Below are 13916 nucleotides of genomic sequence, written 5' to 3'. Positions count from 1 at the left end.
AGCCCCTGGAAGGCGCAGGCGAGGTGGGCAAAGGTGGGCAGGAGTTGCCCTCGAGGATGCGGCGACAGCTTTGTCTGCAAGAGCTGGGTGGGCAGCGGTGCTCAGCACCCCCTGCACCACTGACACAAATTAGAGGCGCCACATCAGTGCCACAGAGGTCTCAGTTAATGAGCAGGGGCACTAATGAATCTGTATGTTATTTCAATGTATCCTCTGCCTCTAGGACAGCCCTGGGGCGCTTCAAGCAAACAAATGAAGGAAACATGTCTATTAGGGCTGGCCATGCACCTGGGCCACCCCTGCCACCAGGAGCTGCCTGGGTTCAGGGCAACTGTACATTCACAGAAGTGATTTATACAGGCTCACAACAAATATTTTTGCTGAAGATTTTCTGCAAGATTTGCCAGGGTTTTTGTCAAAACAAAAAATGACATTTGTCTTATTGAGCTGGGGCTTTTTCAGGCTCATTTTCTTAATGAGAATCTGAAATTTCGACCCTCCCCCAAGTTATACACTGTTTTCTGTGTTGATGACGATCGGTTTTGGCTGAAAATAATTTTGATGCAAAATGTTCAGCTGTGTCTCCAGCAGGGTAAAGCTCTAATGGAGCCCTGCGATGCAGAAGTGCTGGCATGACTGAATGCCTTTGCTTTAAGAGGCAGCAAAGAGAATAGCCCCTGGCAAGGAGAGAAGAGCCCTTTCCATCCCAGCTGCATTCTTGGAGCAGCCTCAGAGAGGTAGGAGACCCACTGAAGTATCTCAAAGTACCAGCCTGCTGTGGTGAGGAGCCCATGGTTTTCTGGCTGTTTTCCTCCCACCCTAACCCAGTGGGATGGCTCTGAAGGCACACTGCAGACTGGGCAGCAGAGGAGAGAAATGCAGGGGCAGAGGGGAGGATGCTGGTGATGCTCAGGGCTGAGCTGGTACCGAGATTTTTGGCATCTGAGCAGGCTTGGCTGGACATCTAGGCATTCAGATGTGCCTAAGGAGAAAGGAGGGGCATCAGGGGTCTACATTTTGCTAACCCAAGCCTAGGGTGACAGGTTTGTAATGGTTCAGCCTCAAGAGGTTTTATGGATAGCAGTAGCCCCAAAGTAGGGTGCCACCAGGGAATTACACCACTGACAGGGAGTGTGAGTGGGATGCTGGACCCCCGTGCGAGGGAGTCTGCAGAGGAGGTGATGTGACATGTGTGCTGGAGCTGCCACAGCTCCCTGCAGGAAGAGACCTCCTAAAGGTGCTGGGGAGGTCTCACCACCCTGAACTCTTGTCATCTGGAGAGGACCAAGAGGTGAGAATTACGGCTCCTGGAAGTGTGAGAGCATCGTACAGGGCAGCACTGGCAGAGCAGCACACCTATAGGAACCAAAGGTGGAAGAGCAGTGGAGCAAGAACAGGATGTTTTTGTGGGAAACCCTGGTCTGAAGCAACTGGAGGCATAGGATGCAATCTGCCAACAGGCAGGATGCCACAAATGCCAACATCACCTCAGGCCTACGTCTGAACAGTGAATTAAATAGGTCTGGAAATATGCCCAGGCACTGGGACCAACCAGCATGAGCACCCCACACTATCTTCTGAACTTGCCTGGTCCCTGCAGCAGGATGGATGCATCCAAAACAGTCCCAGGAGCACTCCAGCTGCCGACCACGTCCAGAAATTGCTTTGGAGAGAGCTGTCTGGCACAGTCCAAACCCAGGGCCCTTTCTGACAATTTAGCAGTGCAGATAATGGCTTTTCCAACCCTGGCAAGCACTGCCAGGATCCATTCAATGCATCTGCCATGGTCTGGTGCTCTGTAGTAGAAATGAGGACTGAGGGTTTGGCACCTGGCATTGGTTCATCCCAGAGAAAAAGCAACAACTCATTTTCTGTCATTAGATCCTGTAAGAATACTTTTATGGGTTAAAATATCCTTTCTGCATGGAGTGGGTAGACAGATCAATTAATCAATCAACAGACTGCTTAGATATACAAGCAGACCATTGTTACCCAAGACTGAGTGGAGATCAGTGGCATGCACTGTTGTAACAATTTCCCATTTGCTGCCATGCCGTGGGGCTCTCATTTGCCATTTTTATGATTATTTATGCCACATTTTTCCATTTGTTGGCATCACATTCAGTAGTGTTATCAGCTGGTTGAAGTAAGTTTGAACACAGTTCAATAAAAATAAATCATATGTGTCCCAGGGTCACAGATCCCCCACAGGAACGCTTGCTCCCTCAGCCCTAGGCATGGCACAGTTGGATGAGACCTCTCATGTGTCCCACCAGGGAAGGAAAGACACCAGGACAGGACAGCAAGAGTCCCTGCAGTGACAGGCTGCGGACAAATGCTGCTGCAACACATGGCAGCACCAAGAAGCCAGTGGAGATGTCTTCCCTCTGGGTAATGCCCTAGACCTCTTCCCTTGGAGCATCACCCTTCTTGTCACAGAGTATGGAGGTGGATTTGGGCCCCAGGCTGGACCCACAGTCCATCTCCCCAGCCCGTTCTCAGGGGGACAGGGCTGCAGACACCCCCCCCCCCCAGCCCTTCCACTGCCGGCCAGTCATCCCAGTCAGCCTAGGAAAGGATTTACAGGGCCTGGACTCAACACTCAGGAGTCTTTCCCAGGTCTCGGTTGCTAAATAGAGCCCTGTCAAACTCTAACACCTTCTAAGTGGAAAGAGACACCTGCTTTGTCCACTCGTGTGTCCAGCACACCAGGTAATAAGGTGGACAGATTTTAGCAATCAGGAATCCCAACATGTGGGTTATTTTATTATACTTTTCTCAGAATTTTTGCTTCAGGACAGTTGAACTCAATGGCACATTAGGGAGTATAAAGCAAGCGAGCTAATTCAGTCCAAGCAACTTGGAATTGTTGAACAAGGGAGTGCAGCCCCTCACCTGCGTCTCGGGCACGCTGAAGCTTCACCCATGGTAAGGGCAGCCAGGTTTGCCCCAGGCTCTGCCATGAGCCCATCACCTGCCCCCGAGGCCAGCAGCTCTCCGAGAAAAGGGGACAGTACTGCCTAAGTGTCCCAAAGTACATGGGTTGTGGAGGAGAAACAGAGCAGCCCGTCCAACTCCAGCTGCTCCCCAGCTAGGGAAGGGTCCGTGACCCTCATCCAGGCTGGATGGTCCTGTAACCTGGGGTCTGGTCTCGGACCATGGCAGGCACGGGCACTGCTCTCCGGGGCCGTGGGCAGGCTCTGCCGTGCCTTCAGCGCGGGGCTGGCTCAGCACCAGGGTCCCACTGGGCTTCCACCCCATGCCCGAGCCGGGGGACGAGTCGGGGCAAGTGGGGGCTCAGGGCTGGAGCGTGCCCACCTGGCTCCGGAGCGATGCCGCTGCCTCCATCCCAATGCACCCAGCTGTCAGGAGCGGGAGGGAGGAGGGAACTGTCGGTTTGTATATTTTGCACTGTAACCTTCTGGGGTGGAAAATAGCTCTAAGCACCAAAGAGGAGAATTAAAGCACATTTTAATGATATGTGTCTTATGTCTGAATGAGCATCTCAGATTACAATATTATTTAGGTCCATGTGATGAAATCCAGCCGGTGACAAATCTCTCATCATCTCCTTCTACATTAATACACATATTTACGTTTTAGAGCTTAAATTTAACTGTTATGTTCTTTCAAAAGTAATTAAACTAGGCTTCAAATGAGGAAACAACCTCGTGTACTCTCTGCCCGCCAACCACACATGAATATTAAAGGAAGTGGTCAGAAACAGATCTATTTGTGAAAAAAAATTATAAATTAATTAAATGCAGTTTTCCTTCCCTGCAGCTTCATTCAACCTTTATATCAAAACCGACATGAAATGCATCTGTGTTCATTTGTTCAAAAAAAATCCTTTGAACACATCTCCATCTCCATTTAAATTAAAAAATGACTTAGCACAGAGAATAACAAAAAGCCTTCTGTGCAAGAATACAATGAGTAATAAACTTCAAATCACATCTGCATGAAGGATTGTCAAGTTGGATATTCTTTTTCCATATGACCTGTTTTTTTTCTAATTGTTGTATCTTTCCTGGCTCTGATTTTATAAACAGTGGCACCTCTGCTCTTAGCTGGCTTTAAAAGAGGTTTGTTTAATCTTTGACATTTCTTATTCCACAGGCTTCTTTGCAAGTGTCACACAATACAGCCTTGTTGGTCTCGGTTTAATTAAACACAATTACTTTGATTTAAGTAATAGAGGCAGTGACACTTTAAAAAGTTCCTTTTCTGCTTGAAAAATAATACAGTGTCAGTGAATAATTAAAACATACAAATCATCAGAATTAATTAGCATCTCAACACTTTCAAATGCTTAAGAGTCTTTATTTCTGGACGTTCCGTTTGAAATGCTTTGCAGGTACTGTTGGGATTCACAGGCAGCTTTTTGGTGATACTCTTCGGGGCCATGGGCAGGGACCTTCACCTTTCCCAGCAGCCAGGCGAGGAGCTGTGCCTGCCACAGGGTCACCTGCGATATGAAATCCTCCTCCCCGTCTCCTCTGAATATGCAAAGCCGACTCCTGCGCCAGCACAGCCCCCCATGCCGGGTGCTCAGCCCCGTCTCCCCGACCAAGTCCTGTAGGAACCAACCTCATTTCAGTGCAATCCAGAGCCGTGCTGCTTTCCTGGTTTCTTTGTGAAAAAACCCAAAAGGTGAGCATCCATCGCTGAACGGCGCTGTCTCGGCCACGGCCGGGAAGGCCCAGAGAAAATCCCGTCACCCCACCTCCCCCGCAGGACCCAGCACCCCCAGAAGCACCTCTGTGCCCGCTCCGCAGCGCATCGTGCTCCTGGTCACTTATTTCTATGCAGTTCACATGCACTGTATAGTAATCTGTCAATATTCAGTGCGGTCATTCCCATACGCCACTCCATCAATATTTATTGCAGTAATTTCCACTCATCTGAATAATAGAAACTGCAGATGAAAAAGCCGGTCAGCGGCGGCAACGGGAGGGAAATTGGGTGTCGCAGTTCTCAGCCAAGTGCCTGGAAGAGGCTGCTCTCGGCTTGAAATGTAGCTTTGTGCCTTTCATCCCATTACACCTACTTGCTCCAAAGCAGTTCTTTTCCCTCTTTCATGAGTACACTTTTCAAATTACAATGGGCTGGTGTCATGACCTTGCTGAAGCAGAGGCTGCCGTGCTAAAAATATTAACGCTTTTCATCTTTGCTTCTGAGTCCCAAACGGTTTTGCTGATTTTCTCTGAACATTTCAAATGTATTGATATATTGATATAGAAATGAACTTGTCCCTTTCTGGCTAAATATGATAATCCGCTGCATATGCATGCAGATTTTGGTTTCATAACTGTTTTGGCCGCATGGCACCCAGGCAGCCCCTCCCTGCCCATCATACTGGTGCAGCATGTCACAGCCAAGTGGCTTACTCAGGACCTCATGGCAGAGCCAGGAACAGAGCTCTGGTCTTCGACACACTCGCTTTCACTGAACATGTGGATGTAGAAATTGCAGCTTGTTTCCTACTCCTGTCCAAGCTAGACCTCCTTACTCCACTGCACTGGCCAGTTGAATCCTATCTACGATACTCCCTTTGGAGATCTTCCAGGGGCAGGAGCATGGTGCTTGGCCAGCCCCAGGCATCCTCTGCACTCTGGGGCTATTCAGGACGAGAAACCTGGATGTTTGAGACCACCTGAGGAACCCGAACATATATAAGTCTATGGGACCTGATGAGATGCATCCCAGAGTCCTGAGGGAATTAGCTGATGTAGTTGCCAAGCCACTCTCCATGATATCTGAGCCGTCACAGCAGTCAGGTGAAGTCCCCAGTGACTGCAAAAAGGGAAACATTGCATCCATTTTTAAACGAGGAACCCTGGCAACTACTGACCTGTCAGCCTCACCTCTGTGCCTGTGAAGATGATGGAACAGGTCCTCCTCGAAGCTATGCTAAGGCACATGGAGGACAGGGAATCACCTGCCCACGCCTCATGTCAGGGCTGTCCATCCCATGCCTGCCTGACAGACAGGAGACACCTCCCGGGCCAACCATGTCACCAGCCCCACTGTGGTTGATGGCAACATGGGCCATCACCAGTGTTTTCCCACTGTGACCTGGATGCAAGGGCTGGTGCCAAGAGCTCTTGTGCTGCTCAGCCCTTGGCTACCGGGGGAAAAGGGTGCATGGCTCTGCCACAGCTTCAGGGAGCTCCCAGTGGCCCGTAAGCCCATAATGGGGTTGGGGCTATCATACGTGTCCTGCAGCATGCTGGCAGCTCTCTGGCTGAGCATGTGAGGGGGGACAGGACAGGAATGTGCCACAGTCTGGTCACATCTCTATCCAGGCATCCAGCTGTAATAGACAGGAGAAGGAATGAAGGAGGAGCAGCGACCCTCCAACACCATGGGCAGCCCTGCCCTCTTCTCTCAGCCCTTGCTCACCAGGTTACCTGTCTGCCAGTCTGCTCTGGTGTACCCCTTTTTATACCCATCCTGGGCCACCCAGGTCACCAACACCTCCTCCGCGACACAGCCACCACCGACGTTCTGTCTGCTTTCACAGGGCTGGGGCTGGGAGCTGGTGGCTGCCTGCTGCGACCAAGCCATGGCATCACCAGGGCTGGCACGCGGTGTTAGCGTTGCATTGTTGTGACATGGCTATTATCTTTCACCATTCAGGCAAGATGAAATAATTGAATAATAAATATATATTTACATAAACAAACAAAAAATAAATAAAGTAACAGCTGGCAATAAAATAAAAATATCCAGGGACCTGGACAAGTGCAAAACGTGAGCCTGTGTGAACCTCATGAGGTTCAGCGAGGCCAGATACCTCTGTAAGGGCTAATACAACAGCAGGGGTTGCAGCCTGCCAACCTCCACTACCCAGCCATGAGCTGACAGTGATGTTACTTGGACTGGCCAGTGCCACCCAAGCGTGGACCCACTGGTAGCTCCTGTCACCACTGCCCTCCAAAGCCAGCACATCTTTGCTTGGTCCCTTGTGGTGCTTACAGATGTGTCACAGCTGGACTGGGGTATCAGCCAGGCAGTGCCCAACGGCCAGCAGCACACGGGTCGTGCTCTGTGTGGGAGCTCGAGCTGTGTCATGGTGCTGTGTGGCAAAGCTCTCCCAACCTACAAAAGCTCTGCAGACCTGCCTTCAAGGCATGTCCAGCTCTGACCTCTGAACAGGTTTTCCAGGAAGACTTCATCCCTTGGGATGACGACAGCAGTCTTTCTGTTAGAGGTAATCACAGCGAGGTCCTTTTTGTGGTACTTTGGGGAAATCTCAGCTTTTTGGAGGGGAAAGATGAACATCAGTGTCTCAGTCATGCAGGGTAACACTGCTGATACAGAACCAACAATAAAGTTCTTGTCTATTGTGGGCCCCAGCAAAAAGCTTCGAAAAGTAGTTGATGTTTTCCTTAGATAACTGATAATGGTCTAGGTATAATGTGCAGCCAATTTAATACTTCGCAGCTTTATGCCTATAGCAGGTGTTTGTTTAAGAGAGATTTCACAGTACGGAGAGAGGTAAATAGCAGATTTCTTCCTTTAATGGGCCTCAGGCTCATTAAACAACATTTCGCTCTCTCATGTACAAAGTTCTTATTCATTAAAGGGATTCACTCTGTTTCCAAGGGTGTGCTTTTCTCCTTTACTGACAATTCACCTAATGTGCTGCAGGATGCACGGCTGGAGGCCGGGCAGCGGCTGTGTGGGGCACAAGCTCCTCTCACACTGGAAAGATGCAGCTTGACAAACCTCGTGTTTTCCGGAGTCATTCTTTTCTGAAAGACAAATCTGGCAATGGGATTTGAAAGTAAATAAATACTAGGAAGTAAATAAATACTAGAGGATTCTAGAATCACAGAGTGTGATGGTGTCATCACTTCTGGTGGATGCTCTGCTCTTTCCCACCAAATGACAGGGTTTCCCAGGCTCAGATTTCCTGCACTGAAGAGATTTGCAGGTCCTTTGTGATAGGAAAAAATAATAAAAGTTTGTCCCATTCTTTCTTCCTGAAGAAGAAAGGCCTGGGGAAAAAAAAATATTGTAAGAATGAAATCAAAAGACAAAAATTAAGAGGATGGCTGACTTAGCTTTTTCATCTAAAGCACTTTCTCATTTGAACACATTTGAGGTTTTTCTTTTTTTTCCTATAAAGCCAAATAGCAACAGAAAAAGAAAAAGTTAATTATTTTTTGGAGTCAAATAAACCATTTCTTTCCATTCACCCCTGAGACTCTCAGTTTTGTGTTAAGCTGTTGACAGTGACTCCAAACTGAGAAATATTTATCTCACAATAACGTGCTCAATTTTATTTTATTTTTTTAAACACAGAGAACACCACAAACCCTGGGCTAGCCTCTCCTTCACTCCCTTCTGCGGCTTCTTGCTGATACTTGGCCACCACCCACCCATTAGGAAGCCCCAGGGGCTGAGCGCACCCAGCACCAGCCTCTCCAGCAGGACCAATCTCAGGGACTCCACCACTTGTAAATTCTGGGCTCCTGGAAAGGATGGAGCACACCAAGCACATGCCTGCAAATACCACGTTGATTCATGATCCCATGAAAAATCATGGGAAAACTCAAGACAATACAAACTTTTGCTATTTTTTAAATTGAACACTTCCACCTTTTTTTTTGCTTTATTTTTGGCTTTTTTCTTTCATATTCACTCAAAGCAAAATTATTTTGCCAAGTTTTGTAGCTCAGCCAAGCGAATGAATTCATAAAGCTCTAATTATTTGCATCTCACAAAAAAGTCTTTGATCCAGAGCAGTGACCTCGAGCTGGTGGATGCACAGGGAGTCAGTGATGTTCTACTCTCAAGACAGTTCCTGAGAAATCCCCCTGGTTCACTGTGATGCCCTCATGTGTCAAAGGACCTTCTCATCATTGCCCAACCCAAGCACTGGGAAACACAGATGTCTTTATGGAGGAAACCAAGAGAGGTAGGAGCCCTCTGCTTTGGAGATGCAAAGCCAGTCATGATGCTGAACTCCCTCCATCAGGAGTCAGGGCTGTGGTAGGTCATAGCGTCTTCAGGACCAGCAGTGGTTGTGGCAGCTTCAGAGATTCAGAATCAGAAATCTAGCGCCAAAATCATGACATGGATTGTAAATTCCCTCTGTATTTTCCCATGCCTGTGCATACTAACATCTCTGAGTGCAGAAAGCACCATGAGGCTTTGGTTACATTGAGGAAATGCCCACACCTACAGTATGGTGACACAGGCCAGGCAGCAGTGTCACACTGGGAAAGCTGTTACTTCATTTGGAAGTTCCTCTATATTGGAAGGATGTTACTTCACAGCTTCTTAGGAAGTTAGAGTCTTCCTATGAGTTTAAAAGACAAAATATGTGAATAATCAGGAACCAGAACTTTAAATAGACACGAAATGTCTGAAGTGATGAAATCACAGGGAGAAACACAAAGTCATTGACTCTGACCGGTGCTCCTGCACCCTCAGCCTGAGTCAGAAGACTCAAGGGACCAAAGTGACTTCTTGGTCATGCTGTGCTCAGAGCAGCAGGCATCTGTGCCAGGGAAGCGTTTTTGCGCTTCTCTTTGAGTTGCTGCTGCTGACACAGGAAAAGGCTGTGCCATGGCATTGGGTATCTCCCTTTATTTTCAACGTCAGCAGAGACATTTGCAGGATGCGCATGGCTTTCTCTTAATCTTAGGTACTTACAGACTCAAGGCTAAAAGAGACTGCCTTGGCCAACTAGCCTGCCGCCTGCCGACACAAGTTGACAGCACTGTCCTGGTTCTATTTTTGATAATCTAGAGAACTGTCCACATTTGATTTACAACTAAGGACCAGAGGTTCAGGGGCCAGCTGTTCTGGTTAACAACTCTGAGTCTCAATGGATGTGAATCAGATGCAAAACCTACTGCTGTCTGCAGCAGCCATACAAACAGCTAAAACCAGACGTGCGTTTCACAACTCTGAGATATTTTAGCCAAAACATGGCATTCCCAGTGGTATGTCAGGATCCTAAACCTGTCTGGTATTTAATTTCAAAAGGGTTGTATTAATATTTTGTGAATCAGCTTGTACTCCTGCAAAAGGCTGCTGCCTCTGTGCTGTGTGTACCTGCCTCAACCAAATGGTCAGGAGCTGGGGGAGCACAGCCAACTGCACACCACAGCTGTCACCTCAGTAATCTGCATTTTATAGACCATCTGATTAGCTGTCTGTGGGGTTTGCTAGCCTGCCACACCATGTATTTGCTTCTTTTTTGGGGGGAAAAAAAAAATTAAAGTGCAAATGATGCCTTAAGAGCCTATGTCATGCCTTTTCATGGAAGTAAAGCAATCTTCACAGTCTGACACAAAGAGATGAAGGTAGGCTTTTTGCTCTGCCACAGACTCTGCAGGATGCCCAAATCCCAGAGCGCTGCCCGCGCAGGGGGGTTTCACCCAGTGACAGCATCAGCGGGAAAGGTCAGTCAGGGCACTAATCCCAGGGCAAACAGTGGCAAAATGTGTCCTGGGCTGGTGAGTGCAGCTTATCTGTGTTTGTGAAGAGGTGTCACCTTGCCAGTCAGGGTGTGTATCTACAGTGAATACTAGATGTGTTCGATGTGTTTCCCTCCTTCCTCTTCCCTGTTCACAAACACATTGGTTAACGCACGGGGCAAATGTCTCCCTCTGCAAAGCTGCCCCTGTAACAGATGCCAGAGACTTGCAGAGCCTTTCCCGGCCATGCCAGCTCTCCAGCAAGGGATCTCCTGGCCCCGCGGGCCCAGGCTGCTGCGTGCTCACACCAGCATGTTCCCAGACCTGGGCTGGGAATGCCTCCCCACTGCCAGTCTGCCCTGCAAGAAAAAAGCTCACTGCCATCTTCCCTGCACCTACCAGCCTGTCAGCTGGAGAGAAACAGAAACCGAGCCTCTGGGTGCTGGGCTGGGCTCTGCAGAAAGCTGACACATCCCATGAGGAGATTGATCCAAATGGAAAAGTTGGACACAGAGGACCTCTCCCCAGAAAAGGGAGATCATGCATACCAGCCTGGGCCCGGTCCATACCCATGTGGTATGAGTTGGAGTCACTGTGCAGTGACCGGGAGCTGGACAAGTTCTTGTAAGCAGGAGGGTTCAGCTGGCCACCAAAGGTAAACTTTGGGTAGGTTTTAAATGTTTGCTTTAGTCGATCAGGATTAAATTTGGCTGAATTTCAAGAATCAAAATCTGAATGACCGACGTTTGTTTAAAAATCCAAATTGTAAGTCCTTTTGGTGGCTAAAAAGGGCTTGCGCAAGCCCAGAAAAACTGGCCACAAAATCACGTGTAAAATCGAAGTCCTTGGATTCCTGCCTTATCAGAAACAATCTCAGCTGACTGCTGGCGTTCAGCCTGGATATTGGTAACACCTTATGGGTGTGGGAAAGCATAGTGAGGACAGAAAATAAAATCCATTATAAGAATGCGCTCAGCAGAGTACAAAACAAATGAAGATCGAATAGCCACAAGGATAAGAACAAAGACATGGAATTGCTGAAGTATATCTGAAGCAAACATACAGACTGAAGATCTCACAGGTCCTTTGCTAGATGGAGATCAGGCTGTCACGAGCGTCTACTGGGCTTAACACAGCTCCAAGGGATTCAGTAAACTGCTCTGCTAATATCTGGAAAGATAGCGGGAGAGGCTTTCCCACCAAGCTGAGGTAACACCAAAGTGTCTGCTCCACCCCTAAGAGAAGGAGGGTGTTAAACTGCAATTGAGAAAATCAAAGTTTAACTGATTACTTAAAAACTTCAAAGTTAAACAGCTGCAATAACCTGCAACCAAGGGTCTAGAAGGGGGTGCTTTCATAGGATGATATTTTTAATAAACCTAGGGATGTCGTGAAAGATTTACGAGGCTGGGAGAAAGCAAATGCTGTGGCAGCCTTCCCGTAAGATCAGCAGGGAGGCACGAGGCAATTAGAGGGCTGTTACCCTGCTATAAACACTGGGGAAACTCAAGGAACGGCAGCTCAGGGAACTGGAAAATACCGGTTCACAAAGCCCCACATTTCTCCTTGGGAATGCCTCGGTCTGGGGGAAGCTGTCCAGTTCGCCTGCGGAGCTGGGCTTCCAGAGCTGCAGGTCTGGTGGGCAGCGGCCGGCCAGCTCAGCCCCGGTACAACCAGCCAGCTGGGTCACCTCTGACTGGGCACACTGGGACTCCTCCAGGTACTGAGGAACTGGGCTTGGGCAGGTGATGCTGACTGACAACTGTCAGTCTTGCAGCCCTAGAAACATCTGGAGCGTTCCCCATTCAAAGGAAATGTAGAAAAGTTTCAGTTTCAGCCTGGTTCAGACTAAACCAGAATTCAACTACCCTAAATATTCATTTTCTTGGAAATGACACTTCCCAACCAAGTTTCGTTTCCTTTTCTTAGGAGGTGCCTAAAGCCATGGGGTTTGTCCTGTCCATGGTCAGTGGCCAGCAGACCAGTTCCCCCCATGGCCAGTGCCGCCCGTGGGAGCACCCTGGAGTGGCCACCCCTGGGATTCCTGAGCAGGTGGTCTTCGGAGATATGTTCAGGCTCCTACAAGCAAGAAACAAAACATTTGCATAAAAAGCACTTCCCCTACACCTGTGTTATTACTGCCCTGAGAGGTGAAATGTAACAATCAAAATGCCTAAAGAAATGGCAGAGGAGCGCTGGGGACTCTGAGCACTTGTGACAGCACTGACGGGCCAGCAGCACGGCTGAACCCTCAAGGCTCTCAGCAGAGAAGCTAAGAGTTTTTCTATATATATTAATTTCTGTTATTCCTTATATCTTTTGCTGCATTTCTCCATCGTGAGGACAGAGCTCTTAATCTTATTAAATCTTAAAATGAGAATCTAAAATCCTACTTCTGGGCGAAAAAATAAATAAATTGCAAAATCATGAGGCATTTAGTAACTGCATGGGCTCCCTTCTTATGTTATTAAAGCTCCAGGCTAAAATTGTTTTCAGGATCACGTGACAAATACATAAGAAGAGAAGGAGAAGAACTCAGGTGAAATCCATTGTCACTAAAGCCACACAGCTGCTTGTAACTGCAGAGTAACTGCTCCAATCCATGATTTTGGAACTTTTATTTTATTATATGTTGTGTTATTTTATTAGCTATTGTAGCAGGCCTGAGATCAGTGGAGATACACTCAGCTGTGAACTTCAGGAGTGGGCTCGAGAGCTGTCCTCGCTTCTTCTGCCTGCGCTTGGTTTGGTTTATCACCAGAGGTTTCTCTGCCTGGGCTGCTGCTGGCTCCCAAACAGCTTTTCATTTTCTCCCCTTCTTTCTTGTCTGCCTTCCCCAGCCCTGCAGCTGGACACCTTTGGGTGCTACGTCAGGGATAAGAGTGCCAAATTAGCATTTTCAGATGGGCAAAGTAATGTCAGTGACAGAATGGTTGCGTTCAAGAAAAAAACCCACAACCAACCACAAGAGCAACAGGAGGCATGACAGGGTGTGCAGAAACGGTTTCAGTTCAGCTGTTAATGTGCAACATGAACTTCCACTTTCCAAGAGGCTGGAAAATGTCCCTGTATTGCCCCTCTACAAAGGCATTAAAATGATGTTTCACCTCCTGAAGACCCTGTTTCCCTGGTTCTGAATTGTCCTCATCCTAAAAATGTGAGAAACTGAGTACATGAGGAACAATAGGAAAGAAAGCACCACTTTGCTCTAGCTGCTGCACAGTATGGTCCTGGCCAGTCCTGCAGATTGCCAGCAAAATATGAATTAAATGCATCCACCGCCGCTCCTGCAGCTGGGCAGAGGAGCTGGCAAACAGGTCCACCTGCTGCAGTGCTCCTCTGCCGCTGCTAATGCAGCAGGCCCCTCAGAAAGGCTCTCTGCTTGCAGGCACGCCCAGGGGCACCGTGGGTGACAGGTGGCATCAGCACAGCTCAGCCATCACTATGTCATCTGCAGTGGAGACCTTGGCAGAGCTA

General features: G+C 48.3%; 1 long non-coding RNA gene across 5 annotated transcripts in view; it reads left to right on the top strand.

Annotated features, from left to right (window-relative positions):
• LOC308060463 overlaps positions 1-13916 on the top strand; it is a 61400-nt gene extending 47484 nt beyond the window's left edge. For 4 of the 5 annotated variants that reach the window (XR_013926744.1, XR_013926745.1, XR_013926746.1 and 1 more), the window contains one exon: positions 1-13916. This exon is cut by the window's left edge. This is a non-coding gene — a long non-coding RNA (uncharacterized lncRNA). The other variant, XR_013926748.1, reaches the window with a different exon arrangement.

Source organism: Falco punctatus (assembly GCF_963210335.1).
Source record: "Falco punctatus genome assembly, chromosome: 3".
NCBI classification, from domain to species: Eukaryota; Metazoa; Chordata; class Aves; order Falconiformes; family Falconidae; genus Falco; species Falco punctatus.
This window is presented reverse-complemented; position numbering and strand designations above follow the sequence as displayed.